Source organism: Protopterus annectens, chromosome 12.part0 (assembly GCF_019279795.1).
Source record: "Protopterus annectens isolate FY-2018-M chromosome 12.part0, PAN1.0, whole genome shotgun sequence".
NCBI classification, from domain to species: Eukaryota; Metazoa; Chordata; order Ceratodontiformes; family Protopteridae; genus Protopterus; species Protopterus annectens.
The window spans coordinates 338,077,418-338,094,493 of record NC_056746.1 but is presented as its reverse complement, the minus strand read 5'-3'; the positions used below and the strand labels follow the sequence as shown (position 1 = coordinate 338,094,493).

The window sequence follows — 17,076 nt, the reverse complement described above, 5'->3', positions numbered from 1 at the left end:
TGTATAGTTCTTGATATCAGTTCCTCCAATGGATGTAGTGTGGTAGATGTACTATGATTTTACAAATGTCTCCAAAGTGGAGCTGGAGTCTTTCCTAACCCAGGATCTCTGAGACATGATAAAATGGAGAGGACATTGTGCAATGTTTTTGGGTTTCTTGTTGCAAGAAGAGTTTGGTTTTCTGTTATACCTTCCCAGCCAACTTCCAAAGAAAGTACACAGGTAGGGAAGATTAGGTTGTGTTTATAACTGTAAGATTTTTCATTTTGGATTTAATTGTTTACTGACATAATATTCCCAGACAAGCTTACTAAAAAGTATGCCTACATAAACATTTTACCTAGTCCCTACAATTTCACAGCTAATATTTTTGTGTGGGAGAGAACGACAAGGTCTTCTCCTGTCATAATGTGTGGCCGTTAATAAAAAGATTGTTCCAGCAAAGCCAGAGTGAGAAGGTATGTTTTTAAGCTCATAACGTTTCGGGAGGTGAGGCTGGTGGTGTACCTCATATGGATAAAGCCCCTGACTACAACCCAGATGATTGGATTTTAATTAACAGCCTTTACAGTAGAAGAGCTAGGTAGTGGAGGGAGAGGAGTTGAAGGTGCATTATCCAGTTTTCTCTTTTTTTTTCGGGGGTGGGAGGGTTGTGTGCACTTAAGGACACCAGATATGTGCAGTTTCCTTGGTGGAGACCAGGAAAATGACTTGCTTTCTGGTTTATGGATGAGGATGCTTAATGGCAGTGTTCCTTGAAGAAGTAAAGAGCTTCCATTGTGGGTAGCACTTTGCATTCACCCTTCCCTTACACAGGTGTGTGTGTGTGTGTGTGTGTGTGTGTGTGTGTGTGTGTGTGTGTGTGTGTGTGTGTGTGTGTGTGTGTGTGTGTGTGTGCGCGTGCGTGCACTTGCGCGAACAGGGATGGGGGGGACAGAAAGGAAAAAACAAAATTTACGTTACTCCTGATGGTTGCTTAAATAATCGTTTCAGCTGACTCGTTCTCTTTCTGAAGCGATCACAAATGAGTCATTTGGCTGAGAAGTGGGGATCTGATTATCAGCAGACAGTGGAAGCAAGTGAACTAAATTAAGTAGTGATAGTACAAAGGAGTTTTATAATTTTGGAGATTGAGAGTCCTTTTTCTGGCTTTCGGAGGAAGGCCAAAATATTACTAATGAAAAAAAAATGATAGGAACCCTTCTGTTTGGGCCCATACTGCAGAAGCTGTTCCAAGACTTGGCTTTATTATGGCTTCCTGAGCTTTGGGGATGGAAGGCATCATATGGAGGGGAGGGGAGTGTCCCAGCACTTTTTGTCTTCTAACAGATGACCTCCCCTACCATTTGTCTGATCTTATTCTGAAACTTTCGTTTTTGAAGTAGGAAAGCTTCTCATCCACGATAATGTATAGGATGGAGGGTAAAGGCAGGGAATGGATGGGAGGGGGAGAGTAGTTGTATTGGTATTTGGAAACCATTTTTATTTTATTTGTTGTATTTACTGGCTTGGAGCACTGCTCCAGGTAAACTGGTTAGTTATGAGTGGATGGGATCATGTATCAAAAATGGTACAGAGCATGCCCATTAATTCACATGGAGGTGATGCCAGTTTAAGTTGCAGGTAATGTGACACCTTATCTGAATATCACTAGGAGAACTCCAGGAGTTGAATTCTATTCAGTAGTCTATCTGTAAAATCTGTGGATACTGCAAGTGAAGATAACTAATGTTATCAGAGGTATATAGCTGTAATTGGACAGTTCATTATCTTTGATACTTTTTCTGTGTTCTTGCTTATAGACTAGCACCTGTACTGGGGAAGAGAAGTATGAGCCCAATACAGGAAGAGGCTGGAACAGATGAACTCGAGGAAGGACAGATTATTGACAGCAGCAGTGACCATCTAACTGAAGACTCTTCTGAAGCTGGGTTTGGAAATGATGTGGTAGAATTTTGTACTAAAAAGCCTCAGAAAGCGAAGAAACTCAAAAAAGGACAGAAAGCAGGTATGTGCTCACGTACTGTATAGTTATGTTTTTTTCTTTCATTTTACATGTGTGATTGTATATGGTGTGATACACATGTAAAACTTATTTGTGTGTGTGTATACAAACACACACACACGCACACACACATATATATATATATATATATATGGGTATGTGTCACTTCACCTAAAACCCATTTCACCTAAACTCATTTCACTGAGACCAAATCACCTAAAGTCCATTTCACCAAAAACTCATTTCACTGACAAGTAGTACAGTAAGGCAAGTGAAAGGTATATGTCCTTTTCCTCACTGTAGTGCGATCCTGGAGTTAGTATATATATTAAGGGGGGGTGTGCGGGGGCATAGACCCCACTTATTTTGGTTTCATGTCTGGTTTTGTTTTCCATTATTTGGTAAAAGACAACTAGGTGGGGGGCTACACCCCCCACACCCCCTTTAATATATAATCTAACGCCAGGATTGCACTACAGTGGGGAAAAGGATGTACACCTTTCAATTTCATTAGAATACTACTGGTCAGTGAAATGAGTTTTAGGTGAAATTAACTTTAGGTGATTTGGTCTCAGTGAAATGAGTGTAGGTGAAATGGGTTTTAGGTGAATTGACACATACCCATATATGGATCTACTTTAATCCATCAAAAAAACCACATCATCGAAACTGACTTACACGTTCCCACACTGAACCTTGCCCTTTCTACAATGAAGTGCGATCTCGGAGTTGAAATATTTAAGTTTCACTTTAGTGGATTAGTTTTGTTCCGTGTGGGTTTTTTCACGATGGTGGCCAAGTGGTTCCTTTCTCAGGGAAAGCATGTCAGCAGTCTGTGTTTTTGTTAAAGTGAAGTTTCACTGAAGTGGGATTTTATATATATATATATATATATATATATATATATATATATATATATATATATATATATAGATATATATATGTGTGTGTGTGTATATATATATATATATATATATATATACACACACACACACACACACACACACACACACACACACACACACACACACACACATCTGTTATATATCACAAAGACACCGACTGATGAAAAAATTATTAGAAGAGAAGTACAAAAACATTCAAACAATTTATTTGGTGATCGCGATGCTTATTTGGAACTTAGAGAATTAAAATGGCAGCCTTTTTTGAATGCAGAAGCTGCCCCTGGTTTAAATGAAAATATTAATGTTTCCAGTTATCTGCGCTGGTATGTTTAACAACACCTAGCCTCTTGTTTATTGCTGTTTACAACTTTATTGCTTCACTTGATTGGGTTTCTGAATCTGTACTGTTGTCATGCTTAAGTTTTATTTGTTTTACTGCCTTACTTTTTGAGTTTTCACTTTAGTTCTGATTAAGTCCTGATACTAATAAATGGACAAAAGCGCTCAACATGAGTTTGGTCTCCAGTGTCCTTATTTATTTTTTTAAGTAACCTAGAAGTTTTGTTCGTAGATATATATATATATATATATATATATATATATATATATATATATATATATATATATACAATTTGTGGATGTTCTTCAAAATATCTAAGTACAAAAATATCAAATGGTAAAGCATCAGTCCAAAGGATTTGAAACTCACAATGATGGGTGGGAGCATGTTTTTTTTCTAGATGGCAAGCCCACCTCTGCCACCCACGCCCCTTACTAATTATATATACACTAACTCAGAGATTGCTTAACAGTGAGGAAAGGGCAAACTACCACTCCCTGCTGTTCTATGACCTCCCACAATGTAGTAACACCAGCGAAAGTGATCAAATCAGTGTTAGATCACTTCTGCCAGCAATAAAAATATTCAGTTTGATGATGTCTGCTCCATTTGGCTTCCAACTGTGGGACTACGGATCCGACCTCAACCAATTCTAAAGTTTTTAACCTGTTTGGCTGTGCCTCCCTTATACATAACTCCCCCCCTCCTCCATCAACTCCCCATATCTATTTTGCCACTATTCAGTCTGCAAGCTTGAGCTTGTCTCTGCTCTACTTTTTCTTTTTAGAGAAGTTAGTGTTTTTGCTTCCTTACCCTCAGTAATCCTTTGTCCTTTTTCCTTCCCGGTAAATTAGGTAGATAAATGCAGTTAAGTAGCCCCTTTTCCTGCCCTGCCTTTTTGTCTAACTATTGTGTGTGTGTGTTTGTGTGTGTTTTGTAGCTTAGGTAGTTTCACACAGATGTATAAAGGTTTTAAGATATGCATTTCTTGCAGGCACAAGTCTTCCCAGGACGCTCACTTAAAATGTGTCTATTGCTTGGGCCCGGCACATCTGGACACCGGGTATTCCATTTGTGAGAGTTTTGGCACCAGGACCATTAATGAGCATGGAAACAAGTTATTCCTGAAAGGGCTTTTACCTCTCTTCTGCTTCTGTCTCTGTCTATAAGGAGAGCTTCTTCCCTGCTCCAAAGATTAGGTCTGAGAAGCCCTGACAGTAAGACTCCAGAAATATCAAAGGGGAGCATAAAAGGTTTTCCTTGCTGTTACTACTAAACTTGTTCCCTCAGGCTGTCTGGATCCTAAGGTACCCCAACTTTTGAGTGCCCCAACGTCTCTGAGCCAATTGCCTTTGGCAACTAAATTGAGTAAACCCAGCAAGATCTTTTCTCCGGCTCCTAACATCCCAAGCACCTTCTTGATCAAAGAGACACCTTCAGGTAGGACAGCTTCACCTTTTTCCTCAGAGCACCCCACCACTATTGTTACCAGAATCTTCACAGTCTTCACCCCGGCTCAGATCTGGCACATGGGATTTTGTTTTCACAGACCCTCCATGCCTTCCTCAGTGGCTTCTTCCATCTGGTCATCAAGGTCGGTGAGCATCATCAAAACCTCTGATCTGGAGCAGGTGATGAGGTCCTTTTTGGAGGTGAAAATGCCTTTATCCCTTCAGGTCTCGGATCTGGCACTTGGACCTTTGGCTCTATTCTTCAAGTTTCATCCTTTGGTCCCTTTGGATCTGAGGTCTTTGGGGCCGGCTGAATTTCTACCCACCGAGTCTGATTTGACAGCTTGCCTGTCTTGTCTCTGTTCTTTTCCTTGGTAACTTCTAACCTAACTTGTTCGATGCCATCAGGACCTCGGAGCAGTAGTATTGAACCTGGAGTTTCTGGGTCGGGGGCGATGGTCCCTGCTTTCAGGATTGTCACTTCCACTCAGGGCTTTGGCTTTGGACAGCTCAGCACCGATCTCAATGTCATGTCAAGGTGCAGCTTCCTTGGTACCCTCTGGTGCCAGGACATTCGGAACTGAGAAGCCAGCCTCCACCTCAGCCTGTGACATTGTAGAGAGAATGTTCTCCTGTAGATAGAAGGGTCAGATTTTTCTTGCTGGCATCCCATCCCCTTTTTCTTCAGTACCTGCATTCAGTCATCAGTCTGTTCCGGGATGGCCCACATCAGTGAACTTCCAGACTCTTCCTGTTCGTCCCCGGCTTTGTCAGAACAGGAGGCTTCAGGGAAGATAGTGTGGGAGGAAGCACCTAGATTCCCTGGAGTAATCTCTAACTGAGGATACTGACATCAAGAAAGGGAGGGTTACCCTAAATCTCTGAGTGATGACGCCTCATTCAACAGTTTATTGGAGCTGCTTTGTCAGTGCAGAGGCTGGACCACTGAAGCGCCCTCTCTGGAGGAGTCACTATTTCTGAAGGCCTTTGGCGTAGGCCCATCCACACCTTGGGAGGTTCCCCCTCCAAATATCCGTATAGACCTGGTATCCCAGGAGGGCATAGAAGAAACCCGACACAGTGGAGCCCACTCCTAGAAAGATGGATAAAGTTCTTGCTCCCCCCCCCAAGGGCAGGCCTCATTGGAGGAAGGGTCTTGCCATCAATGCCTCTGTAGTGGAGACAGCCATAAAGGAGGAGATTTCTGAGGAGACCTCCTCAATTCACAACCCAAACAGGGAATCTCAGATGCTGGATCAGTTAGAGAAACGTTCCTATGCCTCACCCACTTTTGTACTGACAAGGCTTCAATGGGGCCTAGTGTCTGAAATGTCAAGTACCCTCAAGACACAGCAGTCTCTGGGTACACAGAAGATGCTGGAGACTCAGTTGTCTGCCATGGTTTAGATCACCAACATTTCTGTGAGACTTATTTTGAATGTTGCAGATGGGGCATTTCAAGCAGCAGGCTCCAGAATTGCCTTGCAGTGCCATGCTTGGATGCATTTGTGTAAGTTTGTGGACTATTTCAAGCCATGTTTCATCAATGCCCCTTTTGACAGGTCCTCCTTGTTTGGGCCAAAGGTTAAAGACACTCTGACAAGGAGTGAGCCAGATGGGAAGACTCTATCTGCCATCAGAGAATGCTTTTCTACCCTCCAGCAAATCTTTTCAAGGAATCAAGGGGGGGGGGGCATCTCTTTTTCAGAAAATCACAGTTTTCTTTCCAGGATGCTCCTCAGAGGTTCCATCTGAGGGCGGAAGGGAATCATAAAGGATGCTGCCCATGGGGCATGGGTGGTCCACAGAATCAGGGCTTTCGCTGGGCCTTTTCCTGTGGGCACTTTCAGTGATCCTGAAGAGTTACCCGGCTGCTGTCCTCTGCTGGGCAGTCTGGGGTCATCTAGCTCTCCACCCAAAAGCTTGGGAGGCCATCACCTCAGAAGCTTGGGTTCAGAGGTTATTACGTTCTCATTTTAGAAGTTCCATATTATCCACCAAAACCTCTCCCAGATGTTCAACACCATCAGTGTGATTGCAATACAGATGGGACTGTATGTCCAGTAGCCTGGTATCTCAGTAATCAGGGGGAACACGTTCTTATCCTCTTTGTTGGGAGGCAATAAGAGTTTGGCAGTTGGCAGTATCTCACGAGTGGCCTTTAAATCTGAAAGTGGCAGCTTGGATTTTGCTGTGTTGGAGCACTCCGTGTTACGATCTGATTGCCTCCCTGTCTAACACCAAGTGCAGCAGCTATTGAGACACTTATCCCCCAGTACCTTTGATGGTAAAGTTTCTACAGAAAGCAGCCCACTGAAGAGCTACAGTGATTCTCATTGCTCCCTTTTGGTCTAGTCAGATGTGGTTTCCCTTCCTTTGGCCTCTTCTGAAGTGGCCCAGGTACTGGATCCCATTTTGTAAGTTATTTCTCATTCATCAGGCCTGGATCTCCCAATCTTCAGTCCCTCAATTAACCATATGGTTCCTCCAGTTCCCTTGATGGCCAGAAATCCCAAGCTTTTGCAGGTGGTGGTTCATATATTGTCTTCTCAGAAGGAATCCATTAGAAAATGTATTCCATAAGTGGAAAAAGTTTGTCCTGTGGGCAGATCTTGATGTCTCAACTCTCTCTCTGCCTTTTTGAATCCATTTTGGATTTTCTCAAATTGTTTCATTCACGTTCAAGCTTTTCTACTCTTAAAATGCAGTTAGCAGTCATTTCTGACTTTTATGTTGGCAGAATATGTCTCAAGATCTCCAAGGCATTCCTCAATGGTATATTTCTACTGCATCCCCCAGTACATGACCCAGCTTCTCCATGGGATCTGCCCTTCATCCTACAGGTCCTTGCAGGCCCTCCATATAAACCTTCAACTACTTTGAACTTGAAGTTATTGTCTTGGATTACTTTGTTTTTGATAGTGATTACTTCCCCAAGAAGGGCTTCAGAGTTGCACATGCTTGACTCTTCACCCTGTTATTTGGTATTCCATGAAGATATGGTTTCTGTTTGTACAAACCCTTCCTTTCTGCCAAAGGTAGCTTCCAAGAATAATCTTAACAGTTCGATTTACATTCCAGTATTTTTTTTTCCTAATTTCTCCAACAAAGGTGAATACCTTTTACACTGTTTGTATGTACATAGGCAATGGAGATTCTTTTTGGACCGTATCAAGGATGACAGAAAATACAGTCAGTTGTTTGTCTGCAAAAAGTCCAGGCTGGGCTCACCTGTATCTTAGTAACTTTATTCAAGTGGCTGTCAGATTGTATTTTGTTTGCATATTCTTTGAAAGGCAAGAATCTTTCACACAAAACTAAAGGTCATTCAACAAGAGCTATAGCTACTTCTACAGCTTTTTTTTCTGGAGTATCAATGAGTGACATTTGTGCAGCTGCTATTTGGCCAGGTCACCACACCTTTCTGTCACATTATAAAGGGGATATTCAGTCTACATCCAGGGCTTCTTTTGGCTCCACATTTTTGTGTAATATCCTTCCTTTGTTTCTTCTGAGGAATGTTCATGGCTGGGGACTCAGACCCACAGGTTGAAGCCAGACTAGACTTAGCAGACAACATCGGATAAGAAAGTTGTGTACACACCTTAACAATAGATCCATATTGTCTGTCTCTGGTTTAACCTTCCTGCCCTTCTGCCCCCCACCCACCTTCTTGTTGACTTGGTGAGTCTTCCTCTTTAGATGAGTGGTCATTTGAGGTTATTTCCCACCTTCTGGATTTTTGCTTTCTCCTTGGTTATCATATTCCATTTTTTGGAAGTATATTTAGAGAATTGTATGATTTTTCTCATGAGGCAAACTTGAAATGGGGAATTGATGGAGTACCAGGGAGTTATGGTTAAGGGAGTTTGTATGTTATATACATACACGCAAACACACACACCCTTTGTTGGCTTTGTCTTCTTGGAAGCAGATATTTTTACTGTACTGCAGTACCCCAAGCAAGTGATGCGGAATGCCTTTCACTGACCAATTGTAGCTTATCCAGCAATGTTCATCTTCTCACCTACTACCCACTGCACTTTGCGAATACAGTAGTAGTACGTGTTGACCATGACACAGAGGCAAAAGGTGGGAGAGTGGTCTACTTTCGCTGTAAAAGCGGAGAGTTAGGGGTATTTTACATGGGTGTATAAAATATTGAACGGGATAATTGAGTGTGTGACGGGGAAAGAATGATAGTGCAGGAAGGAACATTGTCCATAGATATACTAAACTAGGTTCATCATTCCCACTGCAGTAGTAGCTCTTAGGCTATATGGGTTGTTTTCTGTCTAAGAAACAACAACTGGATGGCTTCAGAAAGGTGTGCCTTCCTAACCCCTTCAATCTGACTACTGATTGGCTAATCCATAGGAGGGGAACAGAGCAGTCAGAGTGAATCTTTCTTCAGTATTCGTCATCTCAAAGAAGCATCTCTTGGACTTCATGAGAGCAGCAGTCTGCTAAGAACTTAATTTCTGGCAAATATGACCCCCTTGAGGAACCCCTGCACTCACTCTGGCAAACAAAATGAGGAAAAAAAAAAAGAGAGAGAGTTGGCTGGAGGGTAACAACAATAAAAATAGGTGTACTTTTAGAAAAAGGGACAGACCAACAGTACAGAATGACAATGCCAACATTCCTTGCCCTCCACGGGAGGCTAATGACACACCAGCAGCAAAGCAGAGAACAGCAATAAAAATACAGGGGTTATTATATATATCGACAAAAACAAAACTTCATCAGAATAAGTACACATGTTGCCCTCTTTCATCTTCCCAGGCCAATGTCTTTACAAATCTGTTTTGGACTTGTAGGTGTTAAAAGTGATGAGGAGGATTGCAGATGTCACTGGATACAAAACCTCCTTTAAGGTGAATAACTCCCCACCCTCCAAACCAAATAGAAATTTTCCACCAGTTCTTCAGTATTTACAGACGCAAGGAGTCCAAGAACAACTATCTTTAAGTCCTAGAGGCTAAGGCTTCTATTACTGAGTGTTTCTGGTGCCAAAGAAAGAGGCTTCTTGAAGACCAGTACTAGGATCTTTCCTTTCTAAATGTGTATGTGAAAGCTCCAGAGTTCAAAATGTTGACCTTACAGAAACTCTTACCTCTTAACTCTACACTTAAAAGATGCTTACTACCATATTCTCATAGCCATAGATTTCAGGAAATTTCTAAGAGTCTCTGTTTTGGGGTCACATTATCAATTTTCTGCATTACCATTTGGTTTATCTACAGCTCCAAGGAACTGTTCACAAAATGCCTATCCTTGGCCGTAACTTATTGCGGACTGAATGATAGTCACATCTTTCCTTACTTAAGACAACTTTGTCTTTCCAAAGTCCTTGTCCAGATGTCAGAAATCATTAATATAGGTTATGTTTCTTTTGACCAATCTAGGCTTTCAGATGAATATTGCAAAGCCCTCCTTGACTCCATCTCACAGGACTGTATTTCTGTGATGCCTTATAGAATGTACTACATGTTCACCTAAACCCTTCTGTCCATTGTGCTACATGTTCACCTAAACCCTTCTGTCCAGACCCCAAGTTAATCTGTCACCACTGACTCATCACATTTTGCTTCGGGACCATTTTCCAGAGGGATAAAGGTGCAAGGTCTGTGGAATCCTTCAGACAGACCAAAACACATCAGCTGAAAAGAGACAGTGGCTGTTCAAGTCTTTCTATTACCTTTCGTCCTCAAGACCTCTTTAAGTGATTACAGACATTATCACAGTCATTCAGGCATATCAACAAGCATGGATGTACAAGGTTGTACCTCATATGTGGGCTGGTATTGGTTACTTGGGAGTTAGCTTTTCATCATTTCTTAACCCTCCAAGCATCTTAGATTCCATCAGAGCAAAATGTAGTGGCAGACACCCTGAGCAGGACCTTGACAGGCTGTATCATGCAGTTTATCTTAGGCAACCTTAATTTTATATTAGGTTATGCCTGTGCGTGCAGCTGTTTATTTGGGGATGCTGTTCCTGTCTTGAGGGTAAAACTTCATGTGCTAAAAATGTACATAGTTTTCTGTGTTTGTTCTTAGTTAATAGAAGATGGTTGTAGTCTGAAAATGTTATTGTTTCAGGGTTTTCATTAAAGCAAACGTCTTGAGAAATGTGACCGTTTCAAAAGGAGATGAGAAGTAACTTTAAAGATAACCCTGCCAAACATTAGTGTGTGTGCATGTAAAATGAAAGTTGGAAATACACGTTCAAAGAGAAATGTCATGTAGAATAAGTGGGAACAATAGCTTTTTATTGTAATGGCCACTCTGTTCATAGTATGTTGGAATGTAAATGGCCTTAAAGATATAGACAAAAAAGGAAAGAGTATTGAATTATATTAAGTACAGACAGCAGTGCAGCAATGAGATACATGGAAAGAAACGAGCATTTCAGTTTGACAAAGGGTTGCAGGATGGATATTCAGCAGAATATCAGGAACAAAGGAAAAGAGGAACAGTAATACTGATTACTTAAACTTCAATAGTGATAGAAAAAGGGAAAAAAATCAAAAATTGTAGATGTGTGGTAGTAAGGGGCTATTGTCTAGTGAGGGGGATTACTCTGGCATGTATTTATATTCTACCAAAACCTGCTATTATGGAACTTAAGAAATTTTTGGTAAAAATCAGTTTCAGCAGGGAATATTACTTACTGGTGGGGACTGGAACTTTATTTGCAGTAGTGAGGTTTTACCCTCTTTTGTTATACGAGAAAATTACAGGTAAATTATAAATGCATGAAGGAATCATTGTAAATTTTTACGGGCCCTAGAAAGGAAAATATAACAAAAGAGGGTAGACTTCTTAAGAAATGTATGAAAATATTTGGTATGGAAGATGTAAATTTCCGTAGTAAGAACTCTGAATTTACATGTTATTCCTCAAAGTACAATAAATGGACTACACTGGATAGTAATTATATTTCACAGGAACATGTGCATTTAATTGAAAGCTTTGACACGCATCCGATAACTGTTTCACATTGTGCGCCGATAAAAGCTAATACATAAAAACGCAGGGTAATGAAGTAAAAATGGGACTCTGGTGCTTTTTACCTACTCTATTAGAGAAAGAGAGAGGACTTTAATGAATGGGTAGTAGCGATTATTCAAGAGTTATTAAGGAAGATATAAATTTCTTCAGACGGGATAGCTAGTGAGGGGGATGAAATGAAAATGGAGTTTAAAAATAGGGTAAAAATAAGACAAAGATATGGTTAAAAAGTAATAGGAAATATTTAGAGAGGCATCTCACAAAACAAAAGAAGCAATGCAGACTGCTTATGAAAAAATACGGGAGTATTTGGATAATACGCATGAGTTTAGAAAAATGGCTATTTAGCAACTATTTTTTTTTTTTTTGGTAACTCCAGAGCACAAAAGATAGTACAATGACGTGGGAAAAGAGTTGTTGCCAAACTTAGGGAGCCTGCGACAAGAAATTAGAGGTCCTATAGAGGTATTAGAGATATTTCATAAATTCTATGAAAAGTTATGTAAAGCAGATGTGGAAAATGCAAAATAGAAATATTTATGGAAGACTTAATTATGCTAAGATTAGAGGAAGGTGAGGCTGAACAAGTTAAGATAGGAGGAGGTGGGCTAAAAACTATGATGTATAATCAATCTGCAGGCAACCCTCCATGAGCACATGGTAATCCTGTGGAAATCAGGATGGAAGAAAGTGATAGATCTGGAAAACATTGTTTAATAGTATTTTAAAAGGTTGGGAAGCACCAACATATTATAAGATAGCTGTGGTGGCTGCATTACCCGCTGATGGTAAAGACCCATCAGATCCCAGCATCATATACTCCCATTTCAGTTTTAAACCAGGATTATAAAGTGTTTGCCTGTATTAGGCAAATGAATGGCAGTGTTGTTGCTATAATTGATAGATATGGATTAATGTGATTTGTGGAGGTGAGGCAAACTTTTGACATTAATAGAAAGGCAATGATTCAAAGGGGAGCAGAATGTAAGAGTGCTGCTGCTGTTTGTGGGTCTTAATGCTGAGAAAGCATTTGATAGAGTAAGCTAGGATGTTATGAGTAGGGCAGTGGAAGCATTTGCATTCCCTAATACTGTAATAAGATTGCTTAGGAAGATATATGAAGTATCAGCTGCAAGAATTAAAGTGGGAGAGCTAATTTCGGATAAGTTGTGTTTGAACAGAGGAACCAAGCGGGGATGTCTTATGTCCCCTTTGTTATATGCTTTATATTTAGAGCCATTGATTAAGAAAATAAGGGGCACAGAAATTATATCATATAATTGATATGGCAATCAAAAGGTGGCTTTATTTGCAGATATTTTGTACTTGAATCCAAAGAAGGACATCTTTGTATTCTGGAACATTCTGTAGTGCTTTCAAGCCTTTTTAGGATATTAATGAGGCTAAAACAAAGGCTATAGACATAAATTGTGTCCGCTCATGACATTGTTCAATAATACCCATATTTAAAATATGGGAACATAAGATGAAGTATTTTGGAGTATGGATTAAAGACTTCTGTTATAGCAGCTAAGGATATGTGGGAAGAGATTAAACAAAAGATAATACAAAAACTGAGAAACTGGAAGCTCTTATTTATGGATATGGATAAAAAGAAACGAGCAGTGAAAAATTTTAGTTAGTTTAGTTTTTTTATACAGGTCAGGCCAATGTTTGTTTAACCACATGAGAAGTTACAATAACTAATAAAGAGTTGAAAAAATTATCTGGGAGGAAAAGAGAGCAAAAGTTAGTTGTGATAAGCTGATTTTCCCAAATAGCACAAGGTGGTTTAAGATCACCTGATTTGAAGAGTTATTTTAGAGTCACACAAGTAGGACTTGTATACATAACACAAGCAGAATGTTGTAATTCAAAGTAGAAAGGGATAATGATGAAGCAAGGAGGAAGTTCAAGAAATAGAGTAGGATTTTTGAAGCAGATCCTTAAGGAGAATGGCAACTACCATGCAGAGTATTCATTAACTTTCAAAAAGTATTCCAAGAATTAAGCCAACATGGAAATGGCGAAAGGAGGTTTTGCAGGTAGGGGTACAGAAAATAGGCAAAAGGGGGGCTGAAATTTACTGTAGAAAACTGGCAAAGGAACCACAGTATTGGCAGCAAGTAACTAGAGTGGGAAAGGTAGCAGAGTGGGATGAGAAGAAGTGTGGACTTCAGGTTAGGTTTTTAGACACTGCCTTCCCTATCAGGGGTTGATATTTGAGTACAGGCAGAGAGAAAGGAATATGAGGAGTCCCATGTGAAAGACCTGCTCTGGTAGAATTTTTAGTTGAATCTAGAACAGAAGCCCCAGTTAAAAAGGGGATAATTAGTAGGGCATATAAAATATTGCATGATAACTATAAGAATCAGAGGACATTATAAATGATTGGGAAGAGAGACTGAAAAAGCAGTTTACAAGGGAACAATGGGAGCATATGTAGTACTCCAAAGTACACAACAAAATGAAGGTGGTTTAGGATTTTGTTTGGAAGAGTTTGCAATACATAGTTTTATATCCCAACCAGACTGCAAAGATTTTTTATTGGGTACAAAGCAAATGTTGGAGGTGTGATGGAGATGAATGAGGTAACAGGGAGCATGTTTTTGGGAGTGTAATGAGTTGACATGTTTTAAAACTTCTCTGTAGAGCACTCTGCCAAATACTGGGGGAGTAAATGGCCGTAACTAAGTAAAGGATTCTTTGGAGCTGGGACACAGGATCTAAATTGTGTATATATAATAAGGCCTTTTGAGTTTAATTTGTTGGCTATCAAAAAATCAGTTACTAGAAGATGGAAATCAAAATCTAAACCAGCTGTATTTTTGAAGTATTGAAAACTGTGAGAGAGGTAAAGAACTGGAAGAAGGATCTTTAGAAAAGGGAAGGAGCAAATTATATAGAAGTGGAATTTATGGAAGTATGTGCAGAACAATGTACAGGAGGAGGAGTGAAGTTTAAGGGAAGGCAGGAATTGAGCATTTTATCTAATGTTAGACAGAAAAGTAGTTATAAAGAAAGAAAACATGTAATATGTAGTGAGTGTAAATGTTAAAAAAATGTTAAGGTTTGTTTTGTTTTCTATTAATGTATACGTGCCTATGTCTTAAGCTATAATTTTAAGAAAGGTGCTAAAAACATTAGTTCTAATAGATCACTGTTGAAGTAGCTACCCCTGCCTCCAACCCCTTATTTTAGCTGGATTTTTTCTCTTTTTGTATTGACAGGGTGTAGACATGTACCTTTGTCTGTGTTTCTGTGTGCGCCTGTGCCTTTGTCTTCTGTCTGTACATATATATGGATCCCTATCAGTTGATCAGGTTTTCAAAAACTCGAAATTCATATGGCCAAGACCATATGATCGAGTTTTTGAAAACCCAAAGCTTTTGAATGGAGATTGTGGTACAGTGTGGGTCAAGAAATTTACCATTTTCCTCACTGTAGTGCAATCTCAGAGTTGGTATATATAGTTTGCATGGGGAATGGAGGGGGTGCCCCTCCTGCAAAAATGTAACAAAAGGTAGAATTTGTGTTTTTTTTTTTTTTTTTTTTTTTTAATAGAGTTTTTGGAAACTCAATCATATGGTCTCGACCGTATGAATTTTGAGTTTATGAAAATTCGATCATCTGACATAGACCTATATATATATATATATATATATATATATATATATATCTACTTTTAAATTTTGAAATACCAAAATCTCGAGTTTTGAGATATCGAACTCAAAACATCGAGATTTCTGTATCTCAAAACTCAAATGTGGACCAAAAAAAAAAAAAAAACCCACTAAAATGTGTTTGCAGGCAGTCCTCTGCACCCCTTAGCCACCTACTTAAATATACCAACTCCAAGATCGCACTACCGTGGAGAGAATGGTAAGTGCAACAGGAGCATTACTGTTCTCATCACTCTAGCGCAATCTCGGAGTTGGTATATTTAAGTAGGGTGGGTGTGTGGGGTGCAGGAGGGCGTGTCCCCCTGCAAAAACATTATTTTAGCTGTGGCTTTTTTTTTTTGGGAGTTCACTTTTGAGTTTTGAGATACCAAAATCTCGATGTTTTGAGTTTGGTATCTCAAAACTCGATTATTGGTATTTCGAAATTTAAAAGTGGAACCATATGTATGTGTGTGTGTGTGTGTGTGTGTGTGTGTGTGTGTGTGTGTGTGTGTGTGTGTGTGTGTGTGTGTGTGTGTGTATATATATATATATATATATATATATATATATGTGTGTATATATATATATATATATATATATATAATATGTGTGTGTGTGTGTGTGTACAGATATACGAGTCTACTTCTAAATTTCAAAGTTTCAAAACTTCAAATTTCTTATGGTCGGAGGGTGTAAGATCGAAGTTTTGAAACTTTGACCCATTTAAATGGAGATTGCCATACATCATGGAATGGTATTTAAGAAATGTGAAGTTTTGAAACTTAGAAGTAGACCCATACACACATCTCTCTCTCTCTCTCTCTCTCTATATATATATATATATATATATATATATATATATATGTGTGTGTGTGTGTGTTTGTGTGTATATGTATGTTGGGTTTGTTTCCTAGTGCTTGCCTCCATTGTTTCTAGGCAGAAAAAGGCTCTTAAGAAACTGGTGCTCATTCTTTTTTATGGAGCTTCCTTTGAGGTTCTGACAGTGTGTTCACTGAGCCCAAAAACCTTGAAAGCTGGCTGGTCACAAGGGGTAGGACCCAAATAGTTTAAGGTTAGTACAACAATGATCAGTTATAACATCCACTCATGATCAGTTTACTTGTAGAACTGTACTTTCTCACCTATTTTAGTTTAAAAAAATTAGCTGTTCTTAAGTTGCTTTAGGGTTAAAGGCTTATCTGATCTTAATATTTTTATTTGAGAAATATTTTAAAGGATGGGATTAAGCAAATGTTTAAAATAAAACTGTGATGCTATGTGATTTGATCTCGCCTGCATTCTGTACTGATGGGTTCGGAGCCGATCCTCGGCTCCGACTCTGCACGCTATACTATAGAGCGAAGTCTCTAATTGGCTGAGCTATTCTACATCCCAGGATGCACCACTACTACTTCCCCAGATCTCGTTTGCCGCTTGACAGCAATAGACGTGGTCTCGACTTGGCTGGGCTAAGTACTCTTTACTGACTAATTTTCTGTCAGAATTTTGCTAATTTTTCAACCAAAAGCTGTTTTAACAGCTACTAAATGCTTTTTGAGCAGTTTGTGTGAATTGGAGTTTGTGTGGATTTTTGTTGTCAGCGTTAGGTTCCCGCTTAAATCAGGGATTTCCTCGCACTCTGTTTCAAGCATTTTTACAGCATTTTTTGTCACAAAAATTTTGTTTCTTGGTTT

General features: G+C 39.6%; 1 long non-coding RNA gene across 1 annotated transcript in view; it reads left to right on the top strand.

Moving 5' to 3' along the window:
- The window catches only part of LOC122816552, a 270,547-nt gene that overhangs the window by 159,007 nt on the left and 94,464 nt on the right, over positions 1-17,076 (top strand). Inside the window, exon 2 of the long non-coding RNA XR_006367087.1 lies at positions 1,803-2,008. This is a non-coding gene — a long non-coding RNA (uncharacterized LOC122816552). The remainder of the gene's footprint in view (positions 1-1,802; positions 2,009-17,076) is intronic.